Here is a 26,180-nt window from a genome sequence, read left to right on the forward strand (position 1 = left end):
GGGGAGATGAAAGCAAAAGAGGAAGAGAGATTACAAGATGCCCTCGGACAAAGCAAAGACAGAAAACGATAAAAGTAATTTTCAATCTAGAACACAAGCTGCCCACGTGGTTTAACACATCGTATTAGCAGAGAGGTAAAAGCTATGTCCCAACGGTGGGCAATGGCCTTACAAATTGGAGACTCCAGAAATTCGGCAGCTACGTGCACAGAAGCCTCAGCAGCAGAAAGAGTTACACAAAGGAGGCTACAGTATTCCGAGAACCCGGCAGGAAGATCAAGGATTTGGAGGGAAAGATTCTGAAGGCAGCCTGTACTTATGTTCACATGATTGAATTCTGTAACAGAGCAGCTCTAAATATTTCTCTCCATAAAATGACAGTTTAATTTTATAAAATCAGCGTAATTTTCATGTACCAAATGCCGAGTTGTGACATGAAACGCTTATTTGCATGAATTTCCATCATGCTGTCAACACAAAGTTTCTTGGCAAACCTGTATGCTCGCACCTGCTCTAGCTATCGAGGCTGGCGAAGCAACCCGCGTGGGCCCCGTAGGCTTGCCTTTCTTTTCGTCATCCCCTTTGTCACTTGTGTTCTCCTCTCACCTTTCCCCATTAGGTACAGTAACAGAAAGTCCTTGCTTTGAGTCAAAGGCCGGTAAGTTAAGATTTCTGTCTTACGAGATCACTGCCACCCAAAACCTGGTGCTTCTGATTTAAGAAAGGGAAACAATACAGATAATTGTCTTAAACAGATTACACTCCATTCTGTACCAAAAACCAGTGAAAAATGCTTATCAGAATTTAATCTTTACTGCATTTGACCTTGGGTTTGGTTTTTGTTTGGTTTTTTTTTAATAAATATTTTACACATATGATTTATTTTTTTTTCCAGTTGTCTGAATTAGGAATATCATTCTGTATTTCATTTTTTATCCACTAAGGTAGTAACTGATTACATTAATTAAAAAATGTGCAGAGCTGAAAAGTGCCAATTTCCAACGTCAGTTTTGTGATGCAAGGAAAATCAGTCACGTTATTCTGCATTTAATATAGCCTTAGTAGAGATTAGAATCTGGATCTACGTTCTTATTGCATATTTTAATTACATTCTGTAGTCTTCACAAAACTTTTGAAGCCTAAATATAACCCACACAGTCCCATAGCTACTAACCAACAACTTGGAAGAATAATGAATAAAATGCCAACTTCATACACCAAAACCATTTAGCTCAAGTACTTGTGGAGTTGTACAAAATTACTTTAGCTTTTTATAACGTTAAATGAATTCTGAATTTGGCCTCTAATGTTTATTTACCAGCTATCAATTTTATAATGAACTAGATTCTTGTGAAGAAAACTATTAATAGTTTTGAAAGAAACAAGGGAAGAAAAGAGATTTTGTATTTAAATGACTACCTCAAACGGCTGAAAAGATTTTAAAGTCCATTATGCCTATTCATATAATTTTGTAATTGTTCTTTACAATATGGTGATGCAGGCAAGTTTTAAACATTAACTGAATTAGCCGATGGCTTTCCACTTCGATCAAGAGAGAATCCACAAGTTCACAGATCCCATTACGTCCCTATATTTTCCCGTTTATTCAGTTAACCATTATCTGTTTGCAGACATGGCACCTCTTAAGATAAGGATCTGGTTGCCTGTTTCAGCCTTGAAGATTTTACACTGGAATGGATAAAAGAGACTCGCAGAACACAGTACCTGCAAGTAGTACAGGGATGATTTTGTTCCTAAACTTTATTTTCTGTTCCTGACAGACTTACATGACCAAATAATTGTGGTGGAGGGGTTTTTTTGTAGTTTGGGGTTTTTTTTAAACAAAGAATAAATAAGTCACAGAAGTAGTAACATCCCTATAAGTAGGTTCAGCATTTTAGGGCTGCATGAATTACAGATTCCTTAACAAGGTCTGCTCTTGGCCTTGTTCAAATTCCACGAACTGAAGCTTGGCTGTATACTTGCACTTCATCTTTATTCAGCAGAGAAAGACAGGCTTCTGGAGCGCTGTCTAGGATGAAAAGCATGATCACTTACCCTGCAGTTGCTTACACTCCCCTCACACTGACTGTAACAATAGAGCAGATTTACCCTGTTGAATAGAAATTGCTTAAATAAGTTCTTCTCCCTACTTCAGTCTCTCTTATCCAATAATGTTCAAGGTTAAAGCCGTGATTTGACATTACTGTACTGAGACTAATAATTTTTTGCTGTCTACAGAAACACACGTGAGAATTAGAGTACCTATTCATACCTTCAAGCACTCATACATAAGCATTGTACCAATTTAATATAACATAATTAATGCTCTGTAACACTGTTGGTCCTCTGAATCGTTTAAGTCAGTCAGAAAAGTATTAAAAAGTAAATTTTTCACAATGTGTCATCCGTGCTTTATTTCCTTCTGAGCGCATCCTTTGGCATCTGTATGCCTACTGGGGTTCGGAAATCTTCTGTAAGATCATTTTACTACAAAAAAAGAGTCACTTGGATATAAACAGCCTGCCACTGAGCTGACAGCAGACTTTTCATCAGTCACAATTTTCTCTACGTCCATCTAACTTTTTCAGAAGCGAAAATTCGACTACGTAATGGGTCGTGTGAGAACAATTACTATTTTGAGACTCCGTATGAGACAGGGCGCTCCTTCCCTCAGGAGGGGGCTACCAGCGATTTCCGAATGTCACTCCCGAGAGCTGGTCCGAAAGGGCTGACCTTGTGCCTCTTCCTGACTCCGTGAGCAGAAGCCTGACAGGACACTTCCCCATCACCATCAATAATCCGTGAAAGCCAGGCTCCTGGAGCACTGGCTTGGATGAAGAACAAGATTAAAGATGGTTACAGAGTTCCACATGAGTTATTAGCTGTTAGCCTGATGTAAACATGACTAACAGATAATGGAATTAGTTTGGCTGAGCAGAAATCACCCGGAGGAGCCTAACGCATCTCTTCTGTCGTGAAATATTCCGTAGAGGAGGGAGAAGCGTAGGGAAGGTCTTACATGTCACTTTGAGCACCTGGGTGGGTTATGACATCGCTTGAAACAGAATCCTCTCAAGGAGGCAGATGTGCTTTTTGTCTTTACACAGGCACTTTGGAGCTCGGGGGGGAAATAAAATCAATGTGGGGAATGGGACAAACTGATAGAAAATGTTTCTGATCTCAGATCACTTTCTTATAGTCCCACCTTCTTCAGTAAATATATTTCAGTAAACTACTGAGTATTTTTGTCATTATGGATGTTTCTCTCTGAATTTGTGCATTTGTTTTGTTACTAAATTTGAAGCCACTTACAAGTCAATGATGTGAGTCTTTTTTATTTTGCTGCTTTTTTTCCTTCCTTTTCTTTTTTTCCTAAGACCATTTAGCTCAATAAACACCAACAAACTCGACACTTCATTGTTAAGCAGGCAGTAAGCGAACTGAAATTGGGATCTAGCAAACTTGCCTGCCGGAGCCAACAAGAGATTTTTCTCCCGAGCAATCCGTGATCAGACCTTAAAAATAAAAGATAAAAGATTCTGGATTTCAGGTACACAGATAGACATCTAGACAAGCACCAAGGACAAGCAAGGTATCGTTACAGATTTTTATCAATGTAACTGACACAAAAATCTGCTTAGGCTTATTAAAGAGGCTAGAAACATACAGTTGAAAAGTACAGCATTCACATAGCCTGCAGCACCACAAAAAAAAGGGGGGGGGAAAGGAAAGGAAGAAGCAGCTCAGGCTAAACTGTAACCCCAACTTCCACCCCCATTTTTTCTTACGAACAACAAAGAAAGAGGATGGGCAAACATCAGGAAAAAGAAGCACAAGGAGGACTGGGTGCTAGTGAAAAATCTTAATTTCTTTTGCATCCACATAAGTCATGAAGTCAACGGCATGTCAGTTGGTTATAATTCATGTCTCTCAGTTCATTAGCTCCCTTTTGTTTTGCTAAAATTGATCACGAAAAAGGAAAAGGAGAAGAGGGGAAACATTTCTGAAAATTATGCTGAAATGCGCCCAACAAATAATTTACCACTTTTCTTTCCACTTCTGTCAAATGCATTTTAGAGCAATGATATGAATGACAAAACAAACCTTTGTGATCACAGGAACTGGAGACACATAAAAATGGCATTTCAGAAGAAGAAAATGTAGCTTGCAGGGAAAAAAAAAAAAAAAAAGAATCCATGTACGTCAGTTTCACCTGAAATGAACTCCTCAAGTCCCTAATATCCTGAAAAACTGATACTTGAGTTCTCTCATTCTTATATTAGAAAGAATTGAAAAATATTATACACACTAAGTGCTGCAAATTTCAGTCATTTAATCAAGGATTTGGGACAAATTTGCTTCAACGATGTAGTGCAATTGCAATTCTTTGAACGCTTCTTATAAAGCCTATAAATTTCCTACGGCTCCTTTTTCTGCATATGGTCACTGTAGATAACACGTTCTAGGACATCCAGTACTTCTTCTATTCAGAACAGCTGCAAAGCACAATGGGATGTGAGCACGCAGTGCCGGGGGTAAGCAGCGTGATGTGCCTTTGGTCACTATGGACCATTTTTCCTGATGGTGCTTTTGGTTCTGCCGATTTCTCTGTTCAAAACCATGTGCTCACTCATTCCACAAACTCATTTCTCAGCTCAGAAGCTGAAACACTGGAAACAGTCAGAGTCAAGCAGGGGAAAGACAAGTAAAAATGGAAAGAGAGAAAAAAAGGTAAAAATATTCTTTTGAAAAATCTGTAAATAACAAGCAACTGAAACTTCATTCTTTGACCTTCATACTACAGTCTTTTGTACCCACTACAAATAATAATCCTTTCAAGGAGAATTTTTCTGCTATCTTTTCAGTTGTGGAAAGAAAAATGGATAATACTCCACTCAGTTTTGCATTGGAAGAAGATGTAGGTAGGATTTTTTCATATTCCACAAACAGAGGTTGTTAAGCTTTCTTCTCTGTGTGGTATAACATCCTTCCATGGACCTCCTCAGCACGCTGTTCATTAAAAGCAGGTTCATAATTTTTACCATGTAAGTTTTTGGCAGAGCTTCCATTATAAAAAAAACAGAGTTTGTGTCCCCTGCATCTAACACACTCAGTAAGCACCTTCTGAAAGTACTGACACGAGTGAAATTCTACCATAAGCTTTACAGCTACCGTGTGAATAGAAATCTTCCTACAGCTACCCTGAACTCTATTCCTCAACTTCTGAGGAAAAAACCCACCTGACACAGCATGGTTTCGGCTGGGATAGAGTTAACTTTCTTCCTAGTAGCGGGTATAGTGGTATAGTGCTGTGTTTTGGGTTCAGTACGAGAAGAATGTTGATAACACACTGATGTTTTCAGTTGTTGCTACGCAGTGCTTAGACCAAGTCAAGGATTTTTCAGCTTCTGATGCCCAGCCAGCGAGAAGGCTGGAGGGGCACAAGGAGTTGAGAGAGGACACAGCTGGGACAGCTGACCCCAACTGGCCAACGGGGTATTCCACACCATGGGACGTCATGCCCAATATATAAACTGGGGGGGATTGGCCTGGGGGGAGATCGCTGCTTGAGAACTAACTGGGCATCAGTCAGCAAGTGGTGAGCAATTGCATTGTGCCTCACTTGTTTTGTACAGTCCAGTCCTTTACTTTTATTATCATTATTATTACTACTACTACATATTATTATCATTATTATTAGTTTCTTCCTTTGTGTTCTATTAAACTGTTCTTATCTCAACCCACAAGTTTTACCTTTTTTCCCCCCGATCCTCTCCCCCCATCCCACTGGTGGTGGTGGGGCAGTGAGCGAGCAGCTGCGTGGTGCTTAGATGCCGGCTTTGGTTAAACCATGACACATAGTAACTGTCACGCGGTCAAGCCAAGAAACATACATTACAACAAAACAAAACTTTGCTTACAATTTTTTCTCTCCTGTTTGGGAAGAAAAAACCCCAAACTACCCCACAAAAAACAACAAACATTTTTGTGGAACTAGTAACTAATATAACGAAAACACAAATGAAAGAGGTTTATAATACAGCAATATGGTTATTTACAGCACAGTTTGATGGTGGTGAACATGAAGCATATCAAACTTTTTAAAGATTAAAGAAAATGTATATTTACTACATAAAAAGTAGCTTTCATAATCTTCCAAAGACCGAAAAACTAGTGATACATCAAATACTAAGCAGTGTATATAGTAGGACTGTTCATTTATACGCCTATATATACCATATTAATAAATGCCTCAGACTGTAGCACATGACTTTCTGAGCACTAATGAATAAAACATCTTGAGAGATCCTCACAGAATATGAATAACAGCAACTATATTTCACAAAGAGACAACCAAAGGTAGAGAGAGGTGATCTGAAAAAATCCATCAGGACAAGCAACAGAATATACCAGAGCTAGGATTTGCATTAAATCCAACCCTGTACCTTCAACGTCAACTTGGTCCTTCTTGGCTTTAACTGACAGATTAAAAACCCAAAAGGTTCATATTGAAAAGGTTACAGCATTTTTAAAAACTGCACACGGAGAATACAAAATTGGATTAATAGTTGACACTGTTACTTAAAAAGTACATGACCTGACACAGCAAGTGCTTTCCTCAGCTTCTGAGATTTCTTTCTAAGACTGTCTTGCTGATCCCTTCATGTTGCAGAAAGTCACGTGCACAGAGCATGCAACCTGCATTTGGTTCTATGATCTGTCGTGCACGTAACCTTGAAATGCCCACACAATCCAAAAGAACGCATCTGAAAGCACCAGTTTCTTTAATAGCTTAGAAGCTCCATAAGAGCACAAACCAATGAGGTTTTGGTGAGGGAAAGCCATCCACTGAAAAAAAAAAAAAAAAAAAAAAAAAAGGAAAAAGAAAAAAGAAAAACTAAAAAAAAGTTACATTTCATTTCAATTTTCCAGGTTGATTACAATCTATAGAAAATGCACAGCAGTTTATTTGTTGAGTTATAATTTGTGGCTATTCTAAATTGTGTATTGTGTTAAAGGGAAGTTATTCTGTGTAGAAAAGAATAAGAAACTTGATTATTCAGGTGCACTGTGTCATGAATACTACTGAACTCTTCTCCCCCCTAGAGAGTAGATGACTAACCTCTATTTATAACAATTACATTTTAATAGCACTGTGTATAATTCGCTGCTTTTGTTTAATATAAGCTACTCTCTTGTATCCTACAGAAGCTTGCTGAAATAGGCCATTATTTTCAAGATGAATTGGTTATACTTCTTTAATATGACTTATTCATGATAGTACAGCATTATCTTGAATTTGATTTCTACACATTGATCAACAATTGGTTTTCTTATCCAATTCACAAACTATCTACACATTTAAGGTGCTTAAGCTGATCTTAAACTCTGCATATTTTAAGTACTGATAACACGATAATCACTAGGAAGCATATACAGCTGGAAAAAAAAAAAAGACTCTAGGCATCAAAATAAACTTCTTGTATGAGAAGTTCACACATGCTCTTCTGATTGTTACGATGTCTGATCTATGCAGATGAAATGGGGACTTACTCTATTATCTTCTGGATGCCCCAAACACTATGAGTAAAATGTGTATTTCCTTCCAGCTTTCAAAATAATACTTTTTTTTTCCCCTCTCTTCAACTCTACTACTTATAAATGTCTTCGAGACTTGGTCTATTCAGTTAAGGTTAAACCAGTTGTTCTTTTCCCCCCTCTCAAAACCAGATAAGAGAGCTGCTATGCTCTCGCCGGGAAGATGGCAGTAAGGCATTCATAATCTTTTCCTTACTTTATACCCCCAGACGGCACTCTTGGAGAGAACCTCTGCTTTATTACCTCCATCGAAAATCATTACCTTTGGTGAAATGTTACATTCCTCTAGCCATGCTCCCCCATCAAGTCTCCCAAAGCATCCAGGCAGAATCAGTCTTTCTCCTGGAAAATTACTATATTTGCTACCTACACAGGAAACCAGCTGACTGTGCTTTTTGGGTAAGTACTTTTCTGCTTCCTTAGATATGTGTGTTTTTTATATCCTGTGCTTCACTGACCAATCAACAACGTTTTACTCAGAGAGAAAATGTCAGCCCCTCTCTTCCTTTGGTGAACCAGCAATACATTTCATTGTGATATATGATCAATAAACACTACTAATTTTGTAGCTTTTTTCTCCTATATTAACAAACATACCTGACAAATATTTCAATGTTGTACAGATATATAGCTCATTATTATGATTAAGATAAGATATGGTAGTAAGTAGTCATTCTCAGATGACTGATCAACATATTTTGTAATCGCTGCCAACTTCTCATGACTCAAGCTAGCTTTTACCTGTACAATGATAAGCAGACCTGGATCTTTTGCCTTCATTAGTGCATGTTAAGGATCCCTGTCACTTTATTTTTTGCATAAATTATGTGGATTACTGACTCCCACAGAAGCCTTCTGTCAATTTTAATTTTTTTTACACAAGACCTTCAGTACTTTACTGCATGAAATCTCAAACTGAAGTGTCAAAATAATTTTTTCATCCGCATATTACTAAATGGGAAAGACCCTAGCAATATAAGAGTGCTGGTTTTGGCTGGGGTAGAGTTAATTTTCTTCATAGTAGCTGGTATGGGGCTGTGGTTTGGATTTGAGCTGAAAACAGTGTTGATAACACGGGGATATTTTGGTTATTGGGTATTCCAGACCATGGGACGTCATGCTCAGCAATAAACTAGGGGAAGGTTGGCCAAGGGGCCGCTGCTCGGGGACTGGCTGGGCATCAGTCAGTTGGTGGTGAGCAATTGTTTTCATTTGCATCACATGTCTTTCTTGGGTTTTATTTCTCGCTCTCTGTTATTTTCATTTTCATCACAATTTATTATTAGTAGTAGCAATATTATTATTGTTAGTATTTGTTTTATTTCAATTATTAAACTGTTCTTTTCTCAACCCACAAGTTTTCTCAGTTTTACCCTTCCAATTTTCTCCCCCCCGTCCTGCTGGGGGGGAAAGTGAGCGAGCGGCTGTGTGGTGCTTAGCTGCCAACTGGTGTAAAACCACGACATAGTGAGAGTAATTTTTTTCAGATGAAGAAGGTGGTGATTAAAATCCTACATTTTGAGCATTACTTTTCTTGTCTGCTTTCCATCAGCCTTTCGACAGACTCAGGTTTGTATAATGTATACTCTGAATGAAAGTGAAAAGGTTTGCAGCAAGTTGGCAAAAAATGTTTTTTACAAACTCAGAACAGTCACTGTTCCTTTAGAAGCAAGAAGTGTTACAATTGCTGAGTAAGAGGTATTATTTGGTTTACTAACCACCAGTTTAGGCTCTGTAATCTATAGCTTGCACTGTTGGCCTATGCAACAGGCTTTCACAGCTTGTTTGATTTCCTTGTGCACCTGAGGTTCATATAAATAGGTCAAACTTTTTTTTTTTTTTGTAATTCAAATAACCTTCATGCACTGTTATGAAAATATGTTTTTCTGCAGTGACACAGAGTCACAAGTCTGCTGGCTCTAAGGACTTAACTACAACCTGCACTGTCTCATGCTCCGTTACTGCTGGACTGCACTGGACTGAACAACAGGTCTGTAATCAAGCTCCTCTCTTGGCTCCATAAGCATCTAAAATGTTTTAGAGAGGGGTCTCTACGATTTGTTCAAAATCTCACACTCCGGAAGATCTCTTCACCAAGCTACTAGTGGAAAGATCAATAACAGTCAGCTTCAGCAATCCTTAATATCCTTTTATAAAAATATACATTTATACATTCTCATGGATCATGGCTGAAATCCCTTTCTCATTTTTAAAATGTTTCTTTTCAGCTTTTGTTCACATTTTAATTACCAAAGCAGAGGCTTCTGTTTGATGTTATTACTGCAAAATACCAGACACAGTATCTGTGCCAATATCCTACGTGGAAGAATCAGCAGACAACCTGAATATTTACATCCTATAAAAATATTTCAGACTTGGCCTCTCTAATATAAACACCTTCATTTTCTCAAAATCCTTACTGAAAGCTACATTTTATGTCCCATGTATCTTCCAGAATCAATGCCCTGTTTTTTTTCTCCCCTGTATTTACCAATCTATGTATGTGTTGTACCCACATACCACAAAAGCAAGTATTCCAGAGATGGACTTAAATATCTTGAGATAGATCGGTACATTTGTTTTTACTGTTTTCATTACTAGTTTTTCCTCTACTTTCCCTCCTTACTATTTCCCTATTTACTATTTTCACTGTTTGTGTTTCATATGGTCTAAATTTTTAGCTTTTCCCAGTTCTGTTCAGAATCTCTGGTCATCCTCCTCCATTTCTTTCTTCCTCTCAGATTAAATGTCTGATACGTTCTCTATGATATCAAAAAAAAGTATATTTTCCCAGAAGATAGCCTCGATGCCAAAGGCAATCCAAAAGTAATCTGAGGATTTTTTTTTAAAATAAAAGCATTTAAAAAGCATGTGTCCTAGAATTCCTTCTTTCTTAGTAGCAAAAAATCTCCCCTTTTCACATTTCTTTAGTTATTTGGCTTTATGTATATGGAGAGAATTCCATCATAATTTTGCTTTGGAGGTACAGGTGATTTGGTGGTTGGTTTTGTTTGTTGGGAGTTTTTTTCAGAACCAGTTAAGAATATATACTTACTGCATGTCATGTGCTCATTATTCAAAAAACTTAATTATGGATTTTTACTATTCCCCAGGGGAAGGGGAACCCCTTAGTTACATGAATCGTGGTTAGGGTTGGAGTCTTGCTTTGAACTCTGAAGTACTTCACATCTCCTAAAATGTAATAAAAAGAGTCTCTTGACAATTCAAGGTCTTTTACCAAGATGTTATTACAAGCTGTCACTTTCTCCAGTTTATTAACTTACACATGTAGTTCAGATACTTTAATAATATCGGCAAAATTGTCAGTGTATACGATGAATTTTACCTTCTTACTCCCTTGTCACCTGTTTGGTAACTATTTCACTATTTCTGATGTAGAAGTGCCTAATCTGAAATTAATAAGTGTTTTCCCTATGTAGACAATCTAACCCTTTTTAGCTGTAATATTGATCATTTGCGGCTCAGCAGAATTTTTCTCTTCTCAAAGTATTCCCCCTTTTTCCCACCTCTAAACACCACTATCCCTCAGAAAGCACTAGTCTATTACAGTGCTTCCATCTTTTTCCAGATAGGCTTGTATTTACTCATGTCTGTAGACTAAATGCTGGGGGTTTATGGTTTCCAGTTCTGAGCTGTGTGCACACTTCTGCTTCAACTATTTTGTCTGGGGTTGTTGGTAGTGCTCTGAGTTCTGTTTGCTTTTCCTAGCCAGCATGTTCACCTTTTGAGCAAAATACAACAAATCTCACGGCCAGGCGCATATAATGTCATTATGTGCAAAACAGCCTGTAGGAACAAGGAAGGAACAAGTGGTAGGAATGGTTTTGAAATCCAAGCAGAGCACTCTGGCACATGTATTTAATAAGTCTAGATAATGTCTCAAAGTGTCTTGCTTATTCTTTTGTATCTCTTCCATACACCTACAGATTCATTTAAATTGACATTAACCCTTTGGGCCTTGAAGTCATATATCGGGGAACAGAACTAAACATTGCATTTTTCAAGTTCTGCAGTAGATCTGGCCACAGCAGACTGACACAAGGACACTTAAAAGCAACTTCAGGTAAAAGTGCTTTTCTACCTCAGAAAAGCTCAGGCCATTAATGTTTCTAGCTACCTTTAGGTAGCCACATTGAGATGTGGCAATGACACGAATTCAAAGAATTAATCATAAGTATTTTCTAATTTTCATTCTCTTTTAAAGTTCTAGTTAAAACTACCAGCCCAAAGTCAGATGCCGATGGAGCAGAACACAGATTTCCAAATGTTCCTTTTTTATCTCATTTGTCTGTGGTGAGAATCTACTTTGTGATTTTTGAGCAGTCACTATCATAACGTGGCATCTCTCTCAAACTCGCAGTTTTGCACACAATACTATACATATTGAAAAGTGACCTACTTTTGTATCAGTCCATAAAGTTACAGATCATAAATCAGATGATTTATGACTAGCTAGACTACGCCTGAAAATGTTTGTGAATGCACGTTGATAGGAAGGTGGCATTAAAACAAAAAGAAGCAGCTCTAGATTCAACTACACGTGGATGAAATAAAAAGGTTCAAATTTCAATTCAAGGTGTATGATTTCTTCGATATACACTACTGAACTATACAGTCATGAGCTGGATTATTCTTTCAGCCATTTTTTTCATGTCTTCTGATGTTCTCTCCATCATCCATGTTAGATTCAGCTGCAAAATTCCTCATACGCAGACCTTCATACGGCTCGGGAAGCCACACAGCCTCTTACGTTAATATTCAAGGAAATATTTCCCGACCTTTTACTTGACCAGAAGACCAGTTGGTCAGGAGACAAAAAATCAGGTTGCCCCGTCCCTCACATCACGGATATACAGATGATGCTTATGTGACTGGATGCACAGAAATTGCACAATGTGACATAATGTAATTACATCTATGCGATGCCATCACGCAACCGAATGTGAACCTGCCACATGACAGACATGCTGCTAGTCATACGAGAGGCGAGAGGCAAAAGAAGGCAAAAGAAGACAGGGGAAAAGGCCGTAAGGAACAGGCCACCATGACGATGAAATCAACTCTGCTCATGTCTAAGGGGGCACTGAGTGAAGTGGGCCACAGGCAAAATCTCTTGGACATGTCTGTCCATAGAGGGGGTATTACTGCTTTGCTTTATAGCCTTAATAACTATATGAGACTTCCCATTATATAAGATAATCTAGAGAAAAGCCAGCAAGAAGGAGAGGTAAACATAAAGTGTAAACACCTCAGAATCCATTGGTTGAAAAAAAAATAAATGTTATTACTTACATTTTGTAGAGTATGTAAGTGGTAAGGACATTAAAATGTATATGTGAATGAGAATGCCAACATCAGAAGTAGCTAGGAAGTGGTCTATATGTTTTTTCTAGAGATTTTTAGTTACATTTTGAAGGTAAAACAATTGGGGCTGTAGGCTATAAATTGTAAACTGTGCCCAGCATTATGCAAAAAGATAACTGTTTGCCAACAACCGGTGTACATCAGCAGCTCAGTTCACTGTTGCCTCTCGGCTCACAAAAGGATTTAAGACCTGTTCTAACAAATAGTATCTTTTAACAGCAATGTTAGATGAATGTATATATGCGTGTACAGCACGGTTGTCCTATTAAGACACTAAAGATAAAACTCTAGCAGTCCGCTCCTGGTATCATCAAGTCACAGTAGGTAGCTAATTTCTAGTTAATCAAATATGCAGCAAGTAGCTAATACAGCGTGTAAAACTCTTATCCTCTTTGAACTGCACACCTCCTTAAGACCTGAAGTTTCCCTCCAAAGTGAATACAACAAAAAGGAAACATTGAAAAGGGATGAGGACAGAAAACTGCTGAATAGCTGAGCCTGGACCTATGAATTTTTTTTTATATATTCATGGTGGTTTATTCCTTTTACCTTCAGAGACAGAGCTTATTAAACTAAATCTAAAAACGTGCAGTACTTCATTTAGTCAGCATTACAACATTTCCAGTGTTCTTAATCAGTTGTCATGGTGCTAAGCATCTCCAATCTTCTACACTTTACACCGTGGCTGTGTGATGGAAACTGAGCTCAGATTAGAAAGAATATGAAAATTATTTAAGTATCTATTCAAAATATTTGTGAAACTGTGTTCATATTACAAGATTTCAGACAAATAAAATTGAAATGAAAATCATCACCTTCCAGGATTTTTTGCTTACTTACCTGTAATTGCCAGAATCATGTCCTATTTCACTTTTTATTTTTTCAAAAAGGAGTACTAGTGGCTTCTGATGTTCTCTCAACACACTCCCTTTGCCGATAAATGAAATCGACAGTCGAAAATAACCAAACTATGCGATTGAACATTTTAGTGACTGAGAAGGGAATCACAATTTACACACAGTTTGCTTCACCTCTTCTACAAGAATCTTCAAAAATTTACATTCTGCTCATGAAATATAGTAGGTTTCCATAAATCTCATCGCATTTCGGAGGGGCAGGGGGTGGGGGCACATTCAGAGCACTTCAAAGAATTCTAAATGTGCTGCACTGTAAATGCTCTGCTTCACATATATGGGGTACCTCATTTTGTAATGCTTTCTCGTTTCAAAACCATAATCTAAACCTCATTTTGAAGACTGTATATATATTTAATGATGTATACCTATACACTATATGTATTGTTGTATTATATAAATACATTCAATAATAATGAAACCCAAATGCACTAACATACGTAGCCTAATGGTTAGCTTCACTCAGGTGAGACCTGTAACTTCAAGAAAAGTAAAGAGAAAATGTCCTGGTGGAGTTGAACTGTTGACAGCAGTGGCTTTAATTGGACTTCACTTTAGTTCATGTCGTCACCACTGCTCTTTCTGGCTGTATACAGCTCTCTCAGAAGAACTATAGAGAACTGTCTAGCCAGTCTTAAAACCTAAAGTCAACTGTCATTCATTCTTCCCAGAGCCATGGATGTCCGGATTGCATCTGACACATATTTCTGTATTGAGGCTGTCATTATTGATAAGAAAAGTGCCGATTACTTTTTCTTTTATGAGAAAATGCTGCCCTGGCGGAACACCCACTCTTCAGCATATCAGAAATGAACTTTCTGAGAAAGAGAGTAGACTTTGTTATCAGAGAGGGAAAAAGACTCGACACACAAAACAATTCATCCAGCACTAACCAATATAGCAATATGAAAATTAGTATTAAGAACTCAAACTTACCACCTTAGCAGCAATAAAAATAGGTTTAAACTCACAAGACTGCCTATTCACCTTCAAATCATACATACTCCCTGAAAAAGGTAGGCGCAAAACCATTTTGATAGTTTTCTTAATTTTTTTTTTCTGCTCTAAGGTGGTTTTTTTCCTTTACAGCTGATTTTCTTTGTACACTGTTGTGTCAAACAAACCTCAGTCCCTTCTGTAATTATACGTTTCGTAACCATCTTTAATTTCATATCTTCATGATATTTTAACTTTCAAATTTTATTTTATCGTGTACATTGGAGTAGTCCAACACTACTATCCAGGGCTAATCAATTACCAGTGCTCATTTTACAAGGTTTCAGGAAACCAGGATTTATATTTTTCTGTAACAGAATGTACCAGTCAAATACTCTACCTCCCCTTGTTACCAAGCTTTGTTGGCAAAACAGACCTTGCTTTTAACCAAAGGTTTGCGTGCCTTTTTCTATTGTTTCATTACAAACACAAATAAAAACCTGCTGTCTTAAACTTCTGAAATCTAAACAAATTTTAAAAAAAACCCACCGGCACCAAAAAAACCTTTTCTAGGGATTAGATTTGTGGTCTTGTATTATGCAACCATTTGACTGTATGAATGTTGTAAGAGTCTAACTTGAAATCCTGCTGGAGTATTTGGAGTTGAAAACAGAGCCATAAGTCATTGAAAATTTAATTTCCCCTAGATTTACAGTGAAAGCTCAGCTTTGATCTATGACATCTATGTCCCAACAAACTGGCCATTCTTAATGTTATCACACTTCAGACACGTGCTTCCATCACCGAAATATAAGGTATAAAGGATATTTGGATCACCGGTACAGGACTACAATAATGAATTGATAAACCGAAGTGACAGAGAATGCTTTGAAGGATGCAGGTATGACGAGCAGACATCAATCAGCCGCCTAAGCCTCTGATTCAGCAAAGCGCTTCGCTCCCAGCCCTAACTTCGAGCAGGCGAGCAGCCCCGTCGCTCTGAGCCCCGCGGGCTGTGCTGGGGGAGCTGGGCGCTGCCCCAAAACCAGGCGCCTGCTACAGCTTTCTTCCCATTCGGGACAAGTCAGGGCCGTGCGGTGGCACCAGCAGCAGCAGGCGCCTGGGGCGCAGCTGGCCTGGAGAGTGGGGGCTTGCAGGGAGGCGATGAGCGGGTTTCCCGATGCCTTCCAGCCCGCAGACACCTTGCTCTTGTGGACAACCCGTGGATCCGAACGGCTGCCCAACCTCACCGCTCTTCCCTTTTCAAATCTCACAGGGTTTTGTTTGTTTGGGCGCTTTTTGGTGGTTTTGCTGTGCCCATAACAGGCAACTTGAGAAATGAACAGGTACATTGATGAGTCCATCATGGGCGTAGCTAATAGAGCTGCTGCACAGCTCAGACTTGCTCATATATTAAATTCCACAAAGACTATGAAATCGTCCTGTCCTGGACAAGTCACTAGGGTAGGTGGAGTTACAAAACAGAAAACACAGAAACAAAAGGTTTATGTGGCAATATCCAGTTCTGGGGCATTGAAAGCAAGGTTACTGTACGTTAGATATAAAAAAATTAGGAAATGTGCAGCAAAATAAAGAATAAAAATTAAGCCTCAGCATATGAATAAAGGAGCAGAGTGTAGGAAATTGTATTACAAAAAAAATGGAAAAAAAGTGGGAGAAAAAGGAGGAGAGCAAAAGAGAGAGAAGGAAAGAAGGAAGGGAAGGAATAAAGACCTCCCCACACCCAGAAGCAACAGAGTTTGACACTCCCAATGGAATGGGAAATGCCATTTTGTCTCGAGATTGGGAAGAGCAGATCCACAAAGAACACTGAACCTCGAGTTTCTACTGCCCTGACTACAAACCTGGTCTTGGACCAGGAGTTGTGACAAGACAGGGCTTTTGCTGACTCCAGTCCAAAGGGCGGCACTCAGCTTACCAACAAAACCACTCATTTCAGGCAAATTCCAGCTATTCCTTCAACTAAAGCCTGCAGCCAGACTTTGAGAGGTGTATTCCTAGTCCTTCAGAAAAGCCCCAGGAAGTCTTTGCCAAAATTACTACACTTCCACTGCTTCCAACTCAATATTATTTTAGAATAAAGCAGCCTGCTGTAATTTATTTTTCTTTTCTTTTCAAATGTCCGGTCTCCATCCCTGCCTGATATATATAAGACCATAACTCACTATACCACTGGGAGACTCCTGATTTCTCATACAGCAAAACTATTTAGCTTAGCCCATGAAGAATAATTTAAAAAAAAAAAAAAAAAAAACCCAAACAAAAAACCTTCAAGCATCACAGTACTTCAAATGAGTCATAAAATCTATTAAATCAACACAACACCAAGAAATTTGAAAATCTAAAGTGCAAGTTTTTGCTTTTTCTCAGAAACCAAAACAATCTGATAGAATAGATGGCAAGAACTAAAAACATTTTTCTTCTTTCGTCTCTCTTTCTCAAACTAGGGAAAACACTCAAGAAAATTCCTGTGTAAATATAAATTATCAGATATTGGCAGCAATTGCTCCATTTTTCTGATCACACATCTACATAAGTGAAATCAGGGCAAGAATTTAGCCATTTGAACTGTAGAGTCAAATATAAAACTAGCTTCAAGTTAAGAAATCATCCATAATATTATTGTGAAGGTTCTGTATTACCTCTTTCATAAATTTCATGTTATTATATTTGTGTTATTATTACTGTTGTTATTATTATATTTGATTTTATTTTAGTTATTAAACTGTTTTTATCTCAATCCACAAGTGGTTTTTTTTTCCTGATTCTCCCCCCCCATGCCACTGGGAGAGGGGAGGAGTGAGCAAGCAGCTGTGTGGTGCTTAGTTGCTGGCTGGGGTTAAACCACAACAAACTGAGAGGAAAAAGCAGGCTTACAGTGTAAGAAAAATGACATCTTCAAAAATATTATAACCAAATGATCTAATTCCACAAAAGAAGTTTGTACAAACATATTCTTTGTACTACCTATAAGAAGACTGAAGCTTATCTGCTTCTACGCGAGCAGAAAGGATTCATGGGTCTGACTGCAGAATTGTAATTAAAGCATTAGTGTAAGATTAGGAAATGATAAAATTTCCACTGAATCTAAATCAGTATATACTATATACTCCAGAAAAAAAACACGAAACCAAACCTCGGAAAACCGTCTCTCCTGCCTTTCTACAAGCTTACTCTCATTTAAAAGTATAACCAATTATTAAGCCTGCCATAAATCTTCATATTGATCTAAAAATTCATCTTAATTTTAACACTACCAACCATAAATGTTGTATTCTTGAATTTTTCACATTCTTCAGTGACATCTCACATTACTATAGATGCATAAGAATGACTACAAAACATTCTGTAACTCATCTTGTCAGCAGTATGTTCTTCTCGAACCAGCACAAATACTCAAATGAGCCAGCACTGAACAGAAATGTGACCCTTGTGTTCTCTCTCTAAAAAAAAATAAAATCAATTTACCATCTCCCACATGAACCTTTCTCATTCTGTTTTTGTTTGTCCTTGTTTTCTCCTTATTAAAAGCAAATTGCAAAAGCTACATTTTTGCCACTGATTTAATTTGGTCAATTAATGAAGCATGCATATTTGTTTTAAGAGATAAGATTAAGGGATGTAGTTTTAATAAATTATGTAAGTAGTTGGATAGGAATTGTGTTTCTCTAGAACCTACAGCACATTCATAGTTTTGCCTGACTTAAATTCGTGGCAGAAGACAGGTTTCCACAGTATATAGACAATTGTTTGAGAGGAGAAATAGAATATGAGAAACAGACTATATAATCAAAAGGAAAAATAAAACATTATACTCTAAATACATGGAGAGTGGTTTGGGTTTGGGTTTTTTTCAGCAAGGTAGCAGAAAAAGGACTTCTATGTGTCTTTACATTCCAACTTAGCTTCGGCCCTCTTCTGCCCTGAAATTCCCAGACAAAACCAGCTCCATCATAGCCTTTCTCTAATCGTCAATGGAAATCTGCAGAAGCTGGCTACAGGCAGCCTTCAGGAATACAATAGCCCAGAGCTGGAACTCCCTAAACCCAGCCCTAAAGTAGGAAGTGAGGGAAGATGCAGACAGCCCACCAGCCCAGCCGGCATGTTTCATCAGAGGCAACGCTCCGGAGGTGTCCCTGGGGCAGGAGGTGTCTTGTCTGGCGCCTGGAGGTTCAGCAGCACAGACCACGTCTCATTCACAAAGCAAATTGAAGAACCTCATGCCTTTTCTTCATCTTCAATAATTCCTCTTCTTTTTAATTTTTATGCCTTAATTACTTTGGCAACCTCCTTCCTCTGCCCCAGAAGTCAGGGACTGGCTGACCTTGTCCACCTCTGTCACTCCTTCTCTGGGTCATTCTAGTTCTTGGTCAACCTAAAGTGCTTTGAACATCTACGCTCTAAGCCACAACTGCGTCTGACACATTTGCAGGAAATACACACTACAAAACCTGCAATTTTCATCAGTGTTTTTTTCTAACTAAAGATAAATTCCCCAACGTGTTATTCACATCCCATCATGTGAGCACTTTCAAAAGCACTGAACTTTTTAAGGAGCTCCAGTATTCTTATCCTTGTACATATGGAACTGTCTTCCAATACACCACTATAAGTAACTGGCTAAAAGATTCTTTATTGATTTTAGTTAGCCAGGAAAATATTTTCTGTTATGTGTGTGTTTAAATAAAAAATAGCCAAATGAAAGGCAATTTCTACACAGGATTTTATTTGTTAGTATTTATCGTTGTACATATTTGCATAGCGTGATACCATTTTAACTTTTCTGATGCTTTACTACATAGGCCTGATTTAAAAAAAAAAAAAGCACCAGCACATCTGTTCTGCTTGTACTTTTAAAAATGTAAAAAAAGCCCCAGTCATCTTCTATTTTAAGGCTATTTCATACAAGGTTTCCCTTTTTTTTGGTCTTTCATCTGGCAGAACACATTCTAAACTGCTGTAGAAAAGTAACTGATTCATCTTTGGGTCATGCACTGTTGAAGCAATTATTGACTATGTTTCAAATCCATATTACTCACCTCTTACTGCATAAAGGTGTTCAGTTTTTTAAGTGATTGACAGTGACCTCCTTGAATGACCACGAAGCACTGTAGAGAACAGAACTCCGTTTCAAAGGCTCTGTTGCCACTCAAACACGTTGTTATTACTTGTGTTAATTCGTGGGAGTTGGTGCTTTTGTAGGCTAATGCAGGACAAACAAAATAACTCTGTCCTTAACCTTAATGAAGAACTCAAGATCCCAGACCTTTCAAAAATTGTCTAGATGACTCCGGTGATGCTGTATAACAAATTAAATCTTCAAGTTACAAGCTGGGCTAAGTTAAAGGAAGCAGGGAAGTGAAGAAGTATCACTTCATCATACATCTTTCTAACCACAAACACGTGAAAAGCCTCACTCCCTCATTGGCAAGTTCACAGTATGTTCCCAAAGTATGGTAATTGCCAAAGTGTAAAGCCTACCTGAAAACACAGCTAAAGTAATTGAGACCTTGACTGCTTTTGCCCAGTGCCCAGGCCAAACTGTTACATGACTGTGGTATGAAAACAAACCAAGCGCAGGTAATTGCTACGGAGGGGCTTAGCCCAAAGCCCTGGGCTACACCTGACCTGCTCTAATGATAAGGTACGCACAGAAAAGAAACAGAGAAGCACAGATGAACTCGTAACAAATTTGCGTCCAGGTAACACATTTGGAGCAGGAAGCCAGGCGGTGATAGTAGCACAGGTAACAATGTCCAGATGGCTTTAGCTATGGAGAAATTAAAAGAAATTGGCCTGAGGTGATGTGACCAATGAAGCCGCTGGTGGCTTATACCAACCAGCTATGTTAGAAAGCAATAAACAGCGAAAAAAATAGCCCCTCACGGGGAACATCCTTGCACAAAAATCTCATTCTACTTATAAATACGTTTTACATTCTATGCCACGAAGCAGTGTGATTCTGTCCCTGTGGCTACCTCACCCATGACAACTAATCTAAAATATTTGGTTCTGTAAGCCCCCATCACATTCTGTGGTTTAGTTTTCCACTAGGATCCCAGGGTTAGCTGGCCAGTACCATGCCCAGAGCCCCTCCACGTTGTGCCTAGAAGAAGAACAGAGACGCACATGGTCATTTTTTGCAGCCTTCCATCAAGCAATGTCTAGCCCAGAACAGATCCTGAGCTTTCCAAGGTTTCCACTGCACCTTGGAAAAGCAGCCACTTAAGTACCAGCACTGCCAAAAACCTGTGACTGGTGTGTTTCAGTACTCATAAATCAAATAATTCTTACAATTCAAACGATCCGGACCAGCCTCTCCCAGCCGTGCTTGTTTGAAAGACCTTGTACCCAGAGAACAAACTCCCTCGATGCATCAGTCTTTGTACTGTGCACCTCTTTCCCTATCCCAGTGTAGCTCAGGCTGTTAAGAATGCTAATTAACCTCCTACTGACTGATAATATCTGCATGACACTATTTTTACAGTATTATACAAATATTTAAAATATTTTGACAGTCTGTGTTCCGAGAACACTTAACTGACTATCAGATGACTAAATCACAGGAGTTCTTTAGGTGACGTTACAGCTGATATGCTGTATGTAGCACAGGCACATGCTCAAATACAATAAATGGCATTTATAGTTTGTAAAATTATGAAGATGGCATTAAGACATTCAATATAAATCAATGTTTCACTGTTTTGGGAGGATGAAACTTTGTAGCATTATTGCTTTTGGTGTTTTCCTCATTTCTGTCTGAAAACACAGGCATATAAATCTGAATTTGTTAGTAGGTACTATAAAAAGCCAGCAGCAGGTAAAAAATACCACTTGCCTCCCAGCTTACAAGAGATAGGATATATTGTTTTATCTATTTACCACAGTAAGGTACAAGAAAAGGTACATTATTGACCTTTCTCCCTTTTGATCTTTCTCTAAATTATTGAAACACTTAACACCGAATGTTTTGTTGCCGTTGTAGAAAATAAACCAAACAGAAACTGAACAGTCACCCCAGCCACAGAGGTCTGTTCTCCCATCCATGTATGCATATACCCTCTATTAGCATTAATGAGAATTATCCATACATATGGATGAGAGATCAGACCCCTTAATTTGTTTAGATGAGACCAATTTTAATCAGTGTGAGCTAATGCATAATTTTGTAGTACGCTTGTGCGGTTGGTGAGTCAACACGTTTGAGGTTTTCACTTTACATTCCGGGACCGCCTGTGTAGGCTGAGAATTTTCAAACAGAAGAATGTCAAAATATTAGTCAGAAATATTATTCTCAGGGTGCCTGTCCCCTGGTGAGGAGAAGAGAGGCCATAGTGACACCGAGTGACCTCGCAAAAGCAAACCAGGACAGAGAGTGACTGGTGAATGCCAGAAGCATGATTTTGCATTGAATCCCTATCATTAAAAAGAAGTCCTACAGCCGTTACTGAGGTCTGTTGTAATAAATCATTGCTCTTGTTTATTAAACACAGGTCAGTAAACTTATATTCCTAGTGAAGCTTCAAAATTTGCATTACCTCCTCACCTCACAGCAACCTCACACCAAGCTCAGTAAACACGTTTATTCAAACAAAACAAGCATCGAGAAAAATTATTTAGATGCATTACACAAATAAAACCAGAACACACCATACAGACCAGCTCAGGGAAAAACTTCTGATTCTCTGACCTCCGTCTGAAAATTAGTTTCAGTCTCAAAAACAAAACTCCACTTTGATGTCAGATACACTATCTTTCCACTGCTTCATTTTCTACTGGTAATTATTTTCCTAACTCACTTCCATCAATCTCACTCCATAGAGATCAGACTTCTTTTTGAGATGCGTAACTGTGAAGACACTGCCCATTTCCACAAATAAAAAGAACTCACAGACAGATACACGTAGAAACTTTTTTTTCCCAGAGAAAATCTTAAGACGTCTCCCAAAACTGAAGACACATATCTGCAGGTAAAGGACAAGAATTTGCACCTGTAAAAAGGTATCTATAAAACAGACCAACAGTGCAGACCTATTCGAAGATGATGATCCATAGCTGTGATTGGGCCTTTTTCTTAGTATTTCCTTCAAGGTTTCACGTTATTGGATGTTCAAACCACCTCTTTAACAAATGTAACGTTTAGATTTTACAACAGCTTTCGGCTATTCTCTTGTGCTTTCTGTTCTCTATGAAGCCATGAGTAACTTGTACAAATCATCTTAAAGGTCTGTGTAATCTTGCACTACACCCCACAATTAGCCAGTCTGAAACATACCCAGGCAACTAAAAATACATAAATAGTTTAAAGAGTTTTAAAAATATCCTCGCGTTACAGTTTTTCTGCCTCGTTCCCACAAAGAACAAAGAGCTTTTCCTACTGAATCCTGCAGGAGGCCAGCAGGATCTAACCAGTACTGACACAGATACATAATGCTTCATTTTCAAGAGATGACGTTTTTAGCCCACCGAGTGATGGAAAAAGGAGCCATCCCCCCGGAAAGCTGGATTCTTCCATTCCACGATGTCGCATCGCTCTCAATGTCTCAGTGGGGAAGGGGGGAAAGAGGGCAATGGTATAAACACGCATGTAGGCATACGCTCTCTGCTGTGCACGTATAAAAAGCCACACACTTGGAGATCTGCAATTTAAGGTGCAGTCTCAGGAGAATTTATGAAAGGAATCATGAGCATGTGGCAAAAGGCACATTATAAAGGCAAGTACCACACGGATTTCACCGGAGGGTGCGTTTTCTTCTTGTATATACACACTTTCATTCATTCATTCCAAATGTACTAGTCCACCAAAATCATTATAAGCGAGAGAAGAAGGAGGAGTACCGAGGTGTCTTTTTCATCCTGGTAAAGACTGTATGTTTTTTAAGGCAGACAACACATTGCACCACTGATTTCTTCACGTGAAAATATTTTTTTGTGAAGTCAATCCTGAGGTTCACATTAAAGCTTAAATAAAAGTAATAAGAGAAATTCCTCTGAGGTACCTGTTTGGACTAACTTGTTTAAAAACATGTTGCAGAGCGTGGATAGAGAAGAGAACAACTAAATACTGGAGTTAAGTATTTGCATCAGAGATGATACTTGGTAAATTATTAGGACATTATTATTATTATTACAGATGTTTTCCACAATTTACAAAAGTATTACAATAAGAGATTGTTATAGGAGTTTTCTAAGTGAATCATATTTTACTGCTACCTAGATTCATGTAGTATTTACAAGATAAGAACTTATTTACATGAGTCTGAGAGACAAACAAGCTGTAGTGTGTAGTTACTAAAACGACTCCATAGTCTGTCTTAACTGGGGATAAAGAACTCAAACTGTCAAATCTTAACAAACTGATCCCAGTTGGATGTCACCTTATATATTCGTGAAGTTAAATAAACTCTATCTCCGATAATCCTCAAATAAAATCTATGCACAAATAAATTACTCACATGGTCTCAAAGTAATTTCTACTATGGTTTTAGTCCCTTCCCAAGGCCAATCTGTGTCCCAGGTCCAATTCAGCACATCTGCACAACATCCCAGCAACCTTCCAGAGCCAGAAGTGTAGTAGCCAACATATATACTGTTGTATCTAAGCTGTATCTTCAAATTATATCGATTTACATAGTACCTCTGGACTCGGTGAGAGGAATCTCATAACGCTTAGTGCTCTAGACAATTAAAACAGAGCTCCAATAAAACATACCAAGATTAAACTTCTTTGGAGTGAAAAGCTCACTGCCAGCAATAACTCCTAAATTAAATAGCCTAATCTTTCTGGCACCTCAGTAATTCACAGGGCTGGACTCCATCATCTTTTAGTTCAGTTACTAGAGGATTTAGCACTACTGAAAGGTAAAAAACAAGTTCCTATTCTGTTCTGCAGAAATAGAGGCAGAGAAAAATAAGCAAGATAACTTTCAATGTTTACTGACCAAGTGTGTAATCACAGATCTATTAAGTAGAAAGTTCTATACACAGACCTATGTATTTTCTTTCCAGTGTGCTCCTGTATCATGTAGAACTGTTAAGTTAAGAGAGATGTTGCTAAAGCACTGTATATTTGCTATAGAATAAATCTAAAAGATGGTGCTTTATTGTAGAGGGGACAATTTGAATGGAATCCAATTGTTATTGCTAAAAAAAAAAAAAAAATAAAAAAAAATTGTCCCTTTCTGGACAGCTTGGTTTGGATTGTGCTCTATTGCTTCAAATAAAGTACAAAGTATTTTTCCTTTTCATACCTTTAAAAAGTTACCATCAAGAAGGTCTCCATCTGGTCAGTAAATTATTTTTTCTAAACCTTCAAGAAACTTTTCTGGGTGTATCCACTTTTTTGTGAATTCCTATTGTAACAAAGACTTTAAAAAAATATTTTTACAAAAACCCCCGTGGATAATAATCCATGGAATTTTACTTATAGCTTCATTTCCATCTGTTTTATTTACACCACTCTGCAAATTTCTTAGGGTTGTGACCATCCCTCTGTAATTTAATTTAGCCATAATTGCATAAAAATTATTAAGACAATAAAAGTAGCACAGTTACCTGATGAAAATAAAAATACATTTAAAAAAAATATCAATCAAAAAAAGTGTAAAAAGTTGTTTTGGTTACAATCCAAGTGTATAGATATATCTTAAAAATACAAGCAATCCAATGGCAGAAACCTAATGAGAAAAAAATATTCACTGAGCAGAAAACATACAACATCAAAAAAGTTCATAAACATTGCAGCCTCTCCACAGAGAATTCACGTCAGGGCAAAACTAATAATTATATTTTTGTAAATTCTGTGAAGAGACTTATTCCTTTCCCATCAATTTCTATAAATGCCTTAATGACCATGGCTTAAGTAGATCAATTAAATATTCTCACACACGGAAAGAATCGACTGAGCAGCTCTCATAGCTGATGCAAAGGAAACACATCCCCCACAACTTTCTGTCTATCCACCTATCGCCACGTGAAAAACTTTATCTGTGTGTGCAAACTAAGTCAAAATTGAGGACTTTGCCTTCGGGAAGTTGGAAGCACCTCTGCAGAATCAATGTCTAGCGAAGTTTAACGGAGGGCACGAGGGCTGGGAAAGCCTGGGGTCGCAGAGCCACCGTCACTGAGCCCAGAGCCACAACAGCACCTGCCAGTGACATCCACGGTCCTTTCTTTAAGAACCTCACTCAGCTCCTCCTCTCTTCCTCAGTCTCATCACGAAGAAAGAACATCAGTACTGATGGAAATGATTAGGATGACAGGAAGTTTCTGTTACATCAAAATAAGGGAAGATGGTGGGATTTCAAGTTGAGCAGGTCTAAA

At 38.2% G+C, this 26,180-nt stretch overlaps 1 protein-coding gene across 2 annotated transcripts in view; it reads right to left on the reverse strand.

Annotated features, from left to right (window-relative positions):
- CDH12 (cadherin 12) overlaps positions 1-26,180 on the reverse strand; it is a 370,514-nt gene that overhangs the window by 174,829 nt on the left and 169,505 nt on the right. The gene's annotated exons all lie outside the window — the stretch shown is intronic.

The sequence above is a fragment of the Accipiter gentilis genome, chromosome 20 (assembly GCF_929443795.1).
Source record: "Accipiter gentilis chromosome 20, bAccGen1.1, whole genome shotgun sequence".
NCBI classification, from domain to species: domain Eukaryota; kingdom Metazoa; phylum Chordata; class Aves; order Accipitriformes; family Accipitridae; genus Astur; species Astur gentilis.